The sequence below is a fragment of the Nicotiana tabacum genome, chromosome 18 (assembly GCF_000715075.1).
Source record: "Nicotiana tabacum cultivar K326 chromosome 18, ASM71507v2, whole genome shotgun sequence".
Classification (NCBI taxonomy): Eukaryota; Viridiplantae; Streptophyta; class Magnoliopsida; order Solanales; family Solanaceae; genus Nicotiana; species Nicotiana tabacum.
In genome coordinates, this window is record NC_134097.1 from 143,737,543 (window position 1) to 143,749,127 (window position 11,585).

Sequence of the window (11,585 nt, forward strand, 5' to 3'; positions counted from 1 at the left end):
AGTAATCCAAATTGCGTGTCATGTTCATTGGTGCCAGCTGCTCCACTCAAATAAGTCTCTTTTCTTTTCCTCTTCAGATAGTCTTCCAGTTTTGGATTTTCTTATCCTTAATTCCGAGAGTCATTGCATTTCATTCCTTTTGGGTTTATTTCTCTAAGACGTTCCCGATGTCAGTTCTATTTAAGCAAATAAGAAGAAATTTCAAAGATCACTACCAGTTTCAAGATTGCAAAGCACAAGTGCGGCTGGAGCACACCAAAAGATAGCATGATGTAAAGTGGGGTAAAGTGCCAGCAAGAGTTCCATCGGCAAAATGATTTGGTAATTCATGGGAGATGTAGAGGTTCCGTCAAAGGGGTCAGAGGTGTGAAATAACGGTTCAGGTATAGAACCCTCGGGTCATTCAGGACCCTCTTGGAAAATGGGACCTAGTTTAAATGTTCAGAAGTAGTATAATCTAGCATAAGTGCATCCCAAAGGAATATAAGTTGGCTTAGAAGTTTGCAAATTCGAGATAGGATTTAATTAGGAGTTTTCAGGACCCTCCTGGATAATCGGACTTAGCTTTAAAATTTCAATTAGATAGCAACATTTAGCGTAAATTTAGCTGTAGGGTAGTATAATTCAGCCATAAAAGTTGTCACTCTTAAGATAAAACTTGACTTTGAGTTTCAGGACCCTCCTGGATAATGGGAAGTAGTTTAAAGATCCTCTTAGATAGCAAGATTTAACAGAAGTCACACCTATAGAAGATATAATGTAGATTTAAAATTGTCGTTTAGTCAAGAGTTGTTAGGACCCCCCTGAATAATGGGACCTAGCTTTCAAATACTTAGTAATATTTGATGATACGATTTAGTTTTACCCTCACATTTGTGCCTAGATATCCAAATCGGGCAGAATTTTTTTTTTGTTTTGTCTATATTTTTGAAGTCAGGAGCCCGCCTGGAAAGCAGGGAATACATTTCAAGTCAGGAGCCCGCCTGAAGAACAAGGAAATACAATTCAAAGTTTTAACTTTCGAGTTCTCATTGATATTTGGTAATGTGATCCGTCTTACACTTACATCTGTGCCCATCCTCCAAACTGTGGCAGAAAATTTTCTTTGTTTTGTCTATTTTGTTGAAGTCAGGAGCCTGCCTGGAGAGCAGGGAATACATTTCAAATCAGCAGTCATGAATCCGCCTGGAGAGCAGGGAATACATTTCAAGTTAGAAGTCAGGAGCCCGCTTGGAAAGCAGGGAATACATTTCAAGTTAGAAGTCAGGAGCCCGCCTGGAGAGCAAGGAATACATTTCAAGTTAGAAGTCAGGAGCCCGCCTGGAGAGCAGGGAATACATTTCAAGTCAGCAGTCAGGAGCCCGCCTGGAGAGCAGGGAATACATTTCAAGTTAGCAGTCAGGAGCCCGCCTGGGGAGCAGGGAATAAATTCAAGTTCAGCAGTCGAGTGTCCAATCAAAGAAAGGAAAAACATCATCAAAATATAGTTGGCAGTCAGGCATCCACCTGGAGAAGCGGAAAACATCTCAGATTATGATTCAAGGCGGCAACAAGGGGATTCCACCAGGAGAATACCAGTCAACAAGGCAACAAGAACCACAAGAGCAAGTCTGAAGATATAGATAGGATTTTGTAATGCATAGATCATAGTCTAGTCTAGCTTATTTTCATTATATCATGGTGTAATAAGGGGGTTCAGTAAGCAGTAGCAGCAGCAACAACAACAGTGAAATCGCAGCTTCATGGTAGTCCCAGCTACCAAACATTCCTGAACTACACTGACCCGATTCTTTTTTAGCTAAGGATATGTAGGCAACCTCAGAAGTAGGGTGCGGTCAAATCTTTCAAATGCTTCCCACGGAGTATTCAAACGGGCAAAAATCGCTCGTATCCGCTCATTTTATCTTTGCACGAAAGCTCTTCGTGCTTCCGGGCAAAGAGGGGCAACTGTGAGCGCGTGATTTTTGCCCTATATCAATTACTCCCATAACTTCAAAAAAAATAATTTCTTTCACTGTTTGCAATTTTGTGGATTTTTGTGGCATTTTCTGTTAATTGTTTGCATTTTTGTTTGTGCATTTTAATTAGTGAAAAATACAAAAAAAAATGCGTTGCATGTGCATTTAGGAGTTAATTTTTTATTTTAAGAATTATTTAGTAATTAAATTATTTTATAAAAGGGAAAATCACAAAAAATAGTTTAATTTGCACCTTTTGATTTTTACTTTGATTTTGAGTAGTTTTTCTTCTAGTTTGTTTTTAATTAAATGTGATAATTTTTATTTTTTAATTAGTATTTTTCAGGTTAATTTAGTTTTAGGATTTAATTTAGGTTTTAATTTTAATTATAAAAAAGAATAAAAAGAAAAGAATTTTGAAGAAAAATGAATTAATAAGAAAAGGAAAGAATTGAGAGGAGTTGATTTTAGGCCACTTTGTTAATTCTTTCCAGGCCCAATGTGAAACCCATCCAAACCTGCCCGAATCCCAGCCTAGACCCGTCCCCTAACCCGGTCTGCCCCACCCTAAGGCCAAAACGACATCGTTTCATCAGGCTTGATCTGAGCCGTTGATAGTTCCCAATCCAACGGACAAGAACTAGTTTCTCGTTGATATATATATGTCTGAATTAGTCACCCCCCCAGACCCTAACCTGACCCCCGACCCATGACCCAACCAATTAACCCGCCTGACCCTTTCTTTCAATCTAGGCCGTTGATCATTTAGATCAATGGCCACGATCACCCCTTACCTTTTTTAATTCACTAACCCTACCCTAATCCCCTCATTTCCATCTTTCAGCCGCCTTTGAATACTCTCCCTCTCTAGAACTCTCTTGAAGGTTCTTGAAACCCTAGCCTCTCTCACCCCCTTCAACCGCAATCTTACTGAAACCCATGGCTTCTCAGGCCATGGATGGCATGTACTCACCCTCCTCCACCATTACCCTGGTTGTTCGAAGTTTCGAGGTCCGACCTCGATAGTGTCCTTTAAGATCTCTATAGATCCAAGGTTCTATGTCCTCTCCGGCCTGGATCTGGCGTATTCAAACATTAGAAGCCTATTTCTGACCTCTCCGACTCAAGATAGGACCTTCTTCCAAGCCTTTATTATTTCTAGGGTTTCTCTGAAACCCTAAGTTATTCGAGGTTTTTCTCTGGTTGTTTTCTTATATCTATGCTATGTCTGTGCTCTACTTGAGTTCTTAAATATTTTCCCTAATTTTCTTTCAAAAATTACTTCTCTTCGATTTAGGGTCTCTGAAAATGGTTTAAAATGTTTTCTGACTCCTCTTCTTATTCTCTTGTGTGAATCTGTCTATGCTATATTTTTATGTTCTCTTTTCTACCTCCCATGTCCTTCTCCTGTGTTGTTATGTTTGCCTTATTTTGCATGTCCTTCTATTGTGCTCCGTTCTTTCTTCTACTGGTTTCTATATCATGTTTTCACATGTTTATCTTATGTGTTCGTTTACCCCTATGTTCCTCTACTATATTTTCTACTAAGCTTTTAGGACTTTAGTTTCCTTCTTCTGGATTTTGTTTGAGTTCTTTGTTAAACATGTTTCCTTTACTGTTCTCTTAAGTGCTATACTATCTCGTTTCTCTTCTGAAACTTGTTTAAGTTCCAAGCTTTCTTAAAACGTGTTCTTTATGCTTCAAATCAGTTCTTCATTCTATTTGCCTTGAACCTACTATTTTATCTGTTTGTTTTCACATGAATCCCTAAAAGAGACCTCTAAGCCTGTTTCAGTTATTTGTCTTCTCTTCTTTGTATCTGACTCGAGTTGAAAACCCTGGGATTTGGGGATTTTTTGGCGAGTTTGATCTTGTGTTTTGGACTAGGGTTCTATTTGGGACCCTGGACACTCTCAAACTCATTCTGAGTCTATGTACTGGATTTGAGCCTCTTTGTTATGATCCGGAACTCTTCTATACTAGGCTTTTTCTCATGATAGTTCTTTCTTGTTCGATATGTCTGTATGCTTTATATATGAGGAATTTTTCCTTCAAAAGGTTTTGTCAACTTGTGATTGATTCGGAATTCCTCTTAATAAGGTTTTATTGATTGTTACTGATTTTCCTTAAGTAAAACCCTTTCCTTATTTTTCTTGACTTGGTTCATTCAAACAAAGCCTGCAATTTTGATTTTACTGGCTGTTGAGTGATCGTCTTTCCTTATTTGCACAAACCATGTACCACTGGACTTTTGCCTTAAATAACTTCTATGTATTTACCCTTCTTGTGCTACTTTGGAAAAGATTTTGATCAAACTCTTTCCTTAATTATCTTGCCCGTTTGAAATCAGAATCCCTTAATTGAAGGGAAACCTTATGTGATTGATTTCAAAACTATTTTCTTACCTTTTCTTACTTGCTTTCTGCATTATAAAGGGCATGACCCTTCTGCACTTTTACACACTTCCAATACTCTTTAGGACCTTGAGTTCAATACTCTGACAACACTTATTGGACACTTCCAATTCAATACTCTTTAAGACCTTGAGTTCAATACTTTGACAACACTTATTGAACACTTTCAATTACAATACTCCTACATTCTCAATTCAATACTCTACTCTCTTCTGAAACCTTCTGGTTGTGTGTTTGCAATTTGGCTTTACTACTGCTCTTCTCTTCTTATTTCCCTGAAACTGATATGTTCTAATTTAACTTTCAGCTTCATCCCTATGTGTTTGCTTTACAGTTTCAATAATCTTGTCTACTTTGTTGTGTATGTTCTGTATTGAATATGTTGTCTCTTTGCATCTGTTGCTGTGTGAATTCCCCATACCCTTATTCCCTTCTATGTGTTTGAGTTAAAGTTCAAAGCATGGCAATATCCAAATTATTGCTCATGTCTGGACTTGATCCTTTAATAGATCCTAACTCCCAAACAATGTGGCTAACATGCTGGTTGGGGTGTGCCAGCACTTCCAATTATTGGGTATGACCACCAGCATATCTTGGCTTTCCCCAAAATCCCCTCTATGCACTTGCACTCTCTCTTAGATTCTAAGTTCTACCCCCCTCTTATGAGCGTTGCTTTGGGACCTTGAGCTCCCTCTGAACTTGGACATTTGAGGGATGGCCCTTCCACACTGTACTATAATCCAATTCTATAATATATTTGGGTGTAAGCACTGTCCGGAGTCCACTTGAGACTCTTAGGAAACTTTGACACATCCCGAATAGGAGAAAGGCTTTGGAATTTGATATTTGGAGTTGGTTTACTTCATGCTTCAGACAGAAATCTAAATCAAGCTCTCCTTGGTTGGGATTTTTAGCTTTCTAATGTAATTTTATTTTACTTTTCTTTATTCATTCTGGGCTGTAATAATTTGTAATAACTTATGGGATTTTAGTGAAAAGGGGAGGGTCACCCATGTATGCATAAGGGTGATATCATGTTCATAGGTATTTACTGCTGCAATCATGTCCTGTTTTCACTTCTGCATTTTTCATATAGAAATCATGTTTACAAGTCCTGCACTTCTGTGTTTTTCACATAGAAACCATGCCTACAGGTTCTGCATTTCATATAGAAATCATGTCTATAGGTTCTGCATTTTATACGTAGATACCATGTGTATAGCCTCTGCATTTCATACATAGATACCATGTCTATAGCTTCTACATTTCATACATAGAGACCATATCTATAGGTTTCTACGTTTCTGCCTATCACATAGAGAACATATCTATAGAGTTTCTTGAATTCTGCATATGCATCTATCACTAGGCAAACGCATTTATAGGCTTAAATAATAAAAATCAGCATTTTAAACACCATGCCTATAGGATTTCTGCATTTTCGTAAAGTTTAAACTCAATAACGCTTAGAAAGCATGTCTGTAGGAGTAACCAACTTATCTGAATCGTTTACATGTCTAAAATCAGTAGTAACATTACTCAATGTCTATAGAACTTATGTTTTCTATAATCAACAGGCCTTCTTCTTGTAAAAATCAGTACACTCTTGCATTATTAGATGTCATGCCTATAGGTTTCACTTAGGCAAGCTATAAGGTAAAATTAGCTAGTTGAATCAGACTCTGTTAATTCCAACTAACAGGCAGGTCTGATTCTGATTTCTTATCTGAAATATGTAATAGACCAGTCTGCCTCCTTAACGTTTAAGTTTAATTCAAACCATAACCAGTATCTGCAAGACATGCTAAACAATCTGTCTTTAAGTGAGGAGGCCCATCTGAGCCTTTTAAATTGTTATGTGTTTCCTATAATCTACATTATGTGTTTTTGTTTGTCTCTTTAGAATTTTATCCTTTTAAACCACACAAAAACCACATTTCCCTTCCCTTTAGGACTAGTAGTCCCAAATGCCTCCGGGACTGATAGGATTGGGGCGGGTACAAGCATGCAATAAGTAACGAAACCATTCCGCATTTAAATACCTCAACGGGTAGGAAAGGGTAGATATGAATATGATGACCAGTGCGCCAATACCACGTGAAACCCTTTTTTTGAGGAGTGATTACCGGGTATTGCATTGATGCGATCCATATTATTTATAAACCTAAGACCCCCTTCCCTTTACTTATTTATTTTATCACTTTCAAAATTTCAAATTCCCTTTTCTCAAATTTCAACTCTCTTGTTTCTTCAAACTTTAACTTATTTGCAATCACAATACGACAACCCCTCATATTTGAAACCCTTAATTGCTTATTTATTGTTTGTACTTAGGTCACAATTGTAGCATGGCCGGGAACCACACTAGTGGATCTTGAGGGGTGCCTATCACCTTCCCCTCGAGATAATTTCTAGCCCTTACCCAAACTCTGGTTTTTCTAAACAAATTCTTCTTACTGTCCTAATGCACTTAATCATTAGGTGGCGACTCTTCAAATAAAAAAACCCAATTCCCAAAAGGGAATGAGTTGTCCTCCCAAATGTCATAAACCCGATTTCACGAGAAAAAGGGGGCGCGACATAGAGTAATTTATAGAAATTATGTAATTGCTTGTTTCTTTAGTATAATTTGGACCATGGCAAAAGAAAGAAGGGATAGCCTTAACATACCTGAAGTAGGGAAAAATCCGTGTGATATTCTTGGGAAGGATTACACCATACTCCCCTGGAATCGAAAAATCCCGTTGCTATTATAATATGGAGTGACTATCATCCTTGGCTTTACTGGGTAAGGAATCGAATAGCGAAAAGCTTGATTTGTAATCAATTTTTTCTAGTACAGAACAAAGAAGCAACGAGAAACAAAATGAACACTACCAAAATGAGTAAGCTCTTACTCATTGTATCTATCACTTTCATTTTTATGTAATTTGAATGTTTACTGAAAAATTTGGAGCATAGAAATGCATGAAATATTTGAAGAGGAAAGGGGGAATAAGAGGTGGATTGGATTTGGTCTTGATACAAGATATCTTATTTTGAATTCTTCAAATTTCACTTAATAAAAGTGAAGATGTAATTTTATGTCTTTAAGACATAATGATTCATTTCCTAAAATGGAGTCAAATGGACGTTGGAAGATTCTTTGTCCAATCTTCAAATCATGCCACATAATATTAATAATTCATGAGTCACCATGCTTTTCAAGGCAATTCTGCCATCTTATGTCTTATCCAAATTTTGTTTGGATAATTACCAATCATCCGCATAATTAAGAATTATCTAAAATACATAAAATGATACTGACTTTTAATACACTTTATATATCTTACTATCATGGCCATGGGGTACCTTGTATGGCACTAGTCCATAAATACCGAGTATTTTAGCTCGGGCCATATTTTTTTCCAACATGCCAAACTTAGACAGAAATTCATTTTCGCTGACTTGCTTCCCCTCTCACCTTCACGAATTTACTCATCACTTGTTTGAAATGCATAATCATTATAATCTCCAAATAATCTTTTCCTTGGACTGATGTCAATTTCCTTACAACAAATTCAACGTAAAATACTACAGGGTGCAACATTGTCGTAACTTATTACTGCGAAGTGTAACATCACCGTAATGTAATACTGCTGGGTGCAACACTGTCGTAACTTAATACTATAAAGCGCAACATCACTGTAATGTATTACTGTAGAGGGTAACATCATTGTAATATATTACTGTAGAGCATAACATCGACATAATACTGCGGGGCGTAATATTATTCTCCCCTTTGGAACATTGGTCCTCGAATGTTGACTGTTGCACTTATAATTTTCATAACTTATATCTTCCGAATACCTTAGAACTTCCCTTTCCATCTAGGTGACTGTGCTGTGAATAAGTCCAAAGTCCAGGGCATCCCCCTTAGGCCTCCTTCTCACACCACAACTTGTAGTCGGAATCCTTCCAATCTCGTAACTGTTGCTACCTTTCATCATGCAGCCTGTACAATTTTGACCTTGTTAGTTTGCCCAATCTCTAGGCTTCATATGTAGAGCTTGATAAGATGTCCCTTTGGGCATCTATGAGTATACTAAAGTTCTTCGCTCGGTACTTTGTTGAATTCACGAATATTGCTATATCTCATCGCATAGGTCCGTTTAGCCATCCGTATGAATTTACTGCCATAACTCTTACTTTAATTTATTGTTGCTGAGGTCTGTTGGCAAATCCCAACTTACTCTCATTGCTTATCCCATATGTATAAGTCTAAGTCCTTTAATGCTTCCTCATTACTGTTCATTTTAAGAGTGACAACCTAACCTCATTTCATATTTTGTAACTTTTATCCATTCATTGTTGATTCACCTTAATATCGATCTACAATCCACCACTGATAACTAAAACTACTAGGGCTTAAGTTGCATCGAGAAATACATAAAGTGATTTTCATAATTGTATTTCATAGTATCTCAATGTGATTCACCTTATGGGAGTATTCTAATCTTGTGCCGTCCGCAAAATCTTTTCTGTTTCTCCCCTTTTTTCCCTTCAAATCATTATTCAATCAACGGCCCAAACATCATCTTTTATCTATCACAATTACATCTTTATTTTATTAATAGGTCAGCATTCCATTTCTTCTAAATGCTACTAGTCATGGACTCCTTTTGAGCTCATTCACGCTATACTGAGCTTTATATAATTTAGAGAACATATCCGCTCCCTTGTTTTCACGGGCTTAATCTCGTGGACTTATCCATTTTCATCATCTTCTCACTTGCCATTTTCTTATCCTTACTCCTATCTTTCTAAAACCATGTTGTTCTATCATACTTTAGCTTGCGACCGATTTCCTTATGCTTTTCTGGAACATCGAGATACCACATCATCTCTAACTCTTCTTTCACTCTCAAATTAGACCTTTCGGTACCTAGAAACCATAGGCTAGAAGGTATGCCACTGACGACGTTGATATCATTCCTGGATACTGAATCCCAATCCCCGCGCTTCTAGCCCCTTATCTGCAATATGGACTATTTATAACCTTCTATATTTGAGTATCTTGTACGTTTTTTACCTTTTCCTTACTTACCATAAAATATTGCCTCACATTATTCTTTCTTTCATAACCTCCCTCCCACATAGGTATAAATCACATCCACCATTTGAAGCTCTATTATAATACTTGCAGCTCTAGTGTCTATACAATCTAGTGGGAGCTCCATACCGACTTATTATGATGCTGGTACTTCTTCTAACTGGCTTTATCGTAGAGCTGTTATAGAATATAGTTGTTGTGCTATGTCTCTTGCACGTCTAATATTAAGAGTGATTCTGTTATGTTCTCAAGCACAGCTTCTATAATTTTCTAGGTCCAAAAATTAGACTCCTGATTTACTTGGGTGATGTAATCCTTTAGTTTCCTCTTTCTTCTGATCAGCCTTTATGTAGGCTTAAGCTATCTTCAGATATGTGGCTCATGGTATTAGCTATTACCTTATCCTTTCATGGGCATTATGGAATATCCATGATACAATCTTCTAACAATTCAATCATTTGTCTATGCCCTGGGCTCAATTCTTTCTTTTAATGTATACCAAAATCTTCTATGGCTGTATATGCTGCATTTATAAAACTCTGAACCCTTAAGTGCGTTCATAACATAACCAACTCTGGATCATTGATCGAATAATTCCTTTCGTTCCATCTCAGCATTCTTTAAACGTGTGCAATTACTTTTCTTGGTCTTTCTGCCCCTTGTTGCGTGCATACTTAACGCATCCTAGTTCCACACATGCCAGAATTTTTGTACAACTCATATAGTCTCGAATATTACCTTCGATATTTCTCCCCGTGAATTAGCTATGGTAGGTGTCACTTTATTTTGGAGGGCATATAATTTTGTTGTGAGACTGCTTTTACATGACCATTTCTCCTTCGAGTTACTATGTTTAGGTTGAAGCCTTCTTTCTTATTTTCACAGCTAGTCTTCTATAGTAGTACTTAGGGAGGACCCTCTGACTCTCGTAAAGCTGTGAGCTTATTACGGATCTTTTTGATGTCCTTACTTGCCTATAATCATCCGTAGTTGCTTACTTCCATGCCCTTGTGCTTGTATAGTTGCTTCTGAACTGATATCTTGACTGCCTTCCCAGTGGCACATTCTTTTATCCCCGTAACACTCACACGGTACCTTTAACTACCCTGACTCCTATCTGGATATATCTCAAGTACGATAATGATATTACTGCGAGGCTGAATTGTCACGACCCCAACCCCCGATCGTGATGGCGCCCAACACACTGCTAGGAAAGCCTGACCAATAAACAACCTTAACCCATTTCTCATGCAGTTCATTCCTAGCCATCATAGTTAGTTTACCAAATCATCATATTAGAAGTCTGAAGTAAGAGTTAAACATGCGGAATTTCAAATAATAATCCTACTACATAGCCCATATAGATCTGGTGTCACAAGTCTGAGCCTCTAATACATGTTTACCAATCTAATACATATCAGTCTAGGGAAATGCGGATAAAACAAAAGGATAGAAGGGAGAGATTAGCGCTGCGGACGCCATGCAACTACCTCGATGCTCCCGGATATACGCTGCTCAACTGAAGAATCCTCACTCAGCCTCATATGCACCTGGATCTGCACGCAAGGTGCAGGGAGTAATGTGAGTACTCCAACCCAGTAAGTAATAAACATAAATAATGGCTGAGAATAAGAAATCATGAAGAATCAAAGAGTAATCTATAATGCGACAGTTTAAAACAAGTAATATGAAAGCAATAAACCAATGAAAACCAAATATGATAATTCTATAACAAATAAGCAGTTAAGTGACAGACATATAAAGGAAATCAACACATAGAACGGTACCTTGTAGTACCTGCTGCAGCGCGCAACCCGATCCATTTATTTATCGTCGACGGCGCTCACTAGGTGTGTGCAGACTCTGGGAGGGGCCCCTTACGGCCCAAGCGCAATATCAAGTCATCCCATGGCATCAAATATAGGCCCTCTGCCTCATATCAATATCAGTATAACACTGTTGCGGCGCGCAGCCCGATCCCATGGTATCCTCACATCTGGCCCTTGGCCGTACTCAGTCCAGAAATCATATAAGCCCCTCGGGCATTAGTAAAATAGTAGTTCTCAGCCCGAAACATCATTTAATATATCATTTTAGTTTCAAAACTGAGTAAAAAGTGGC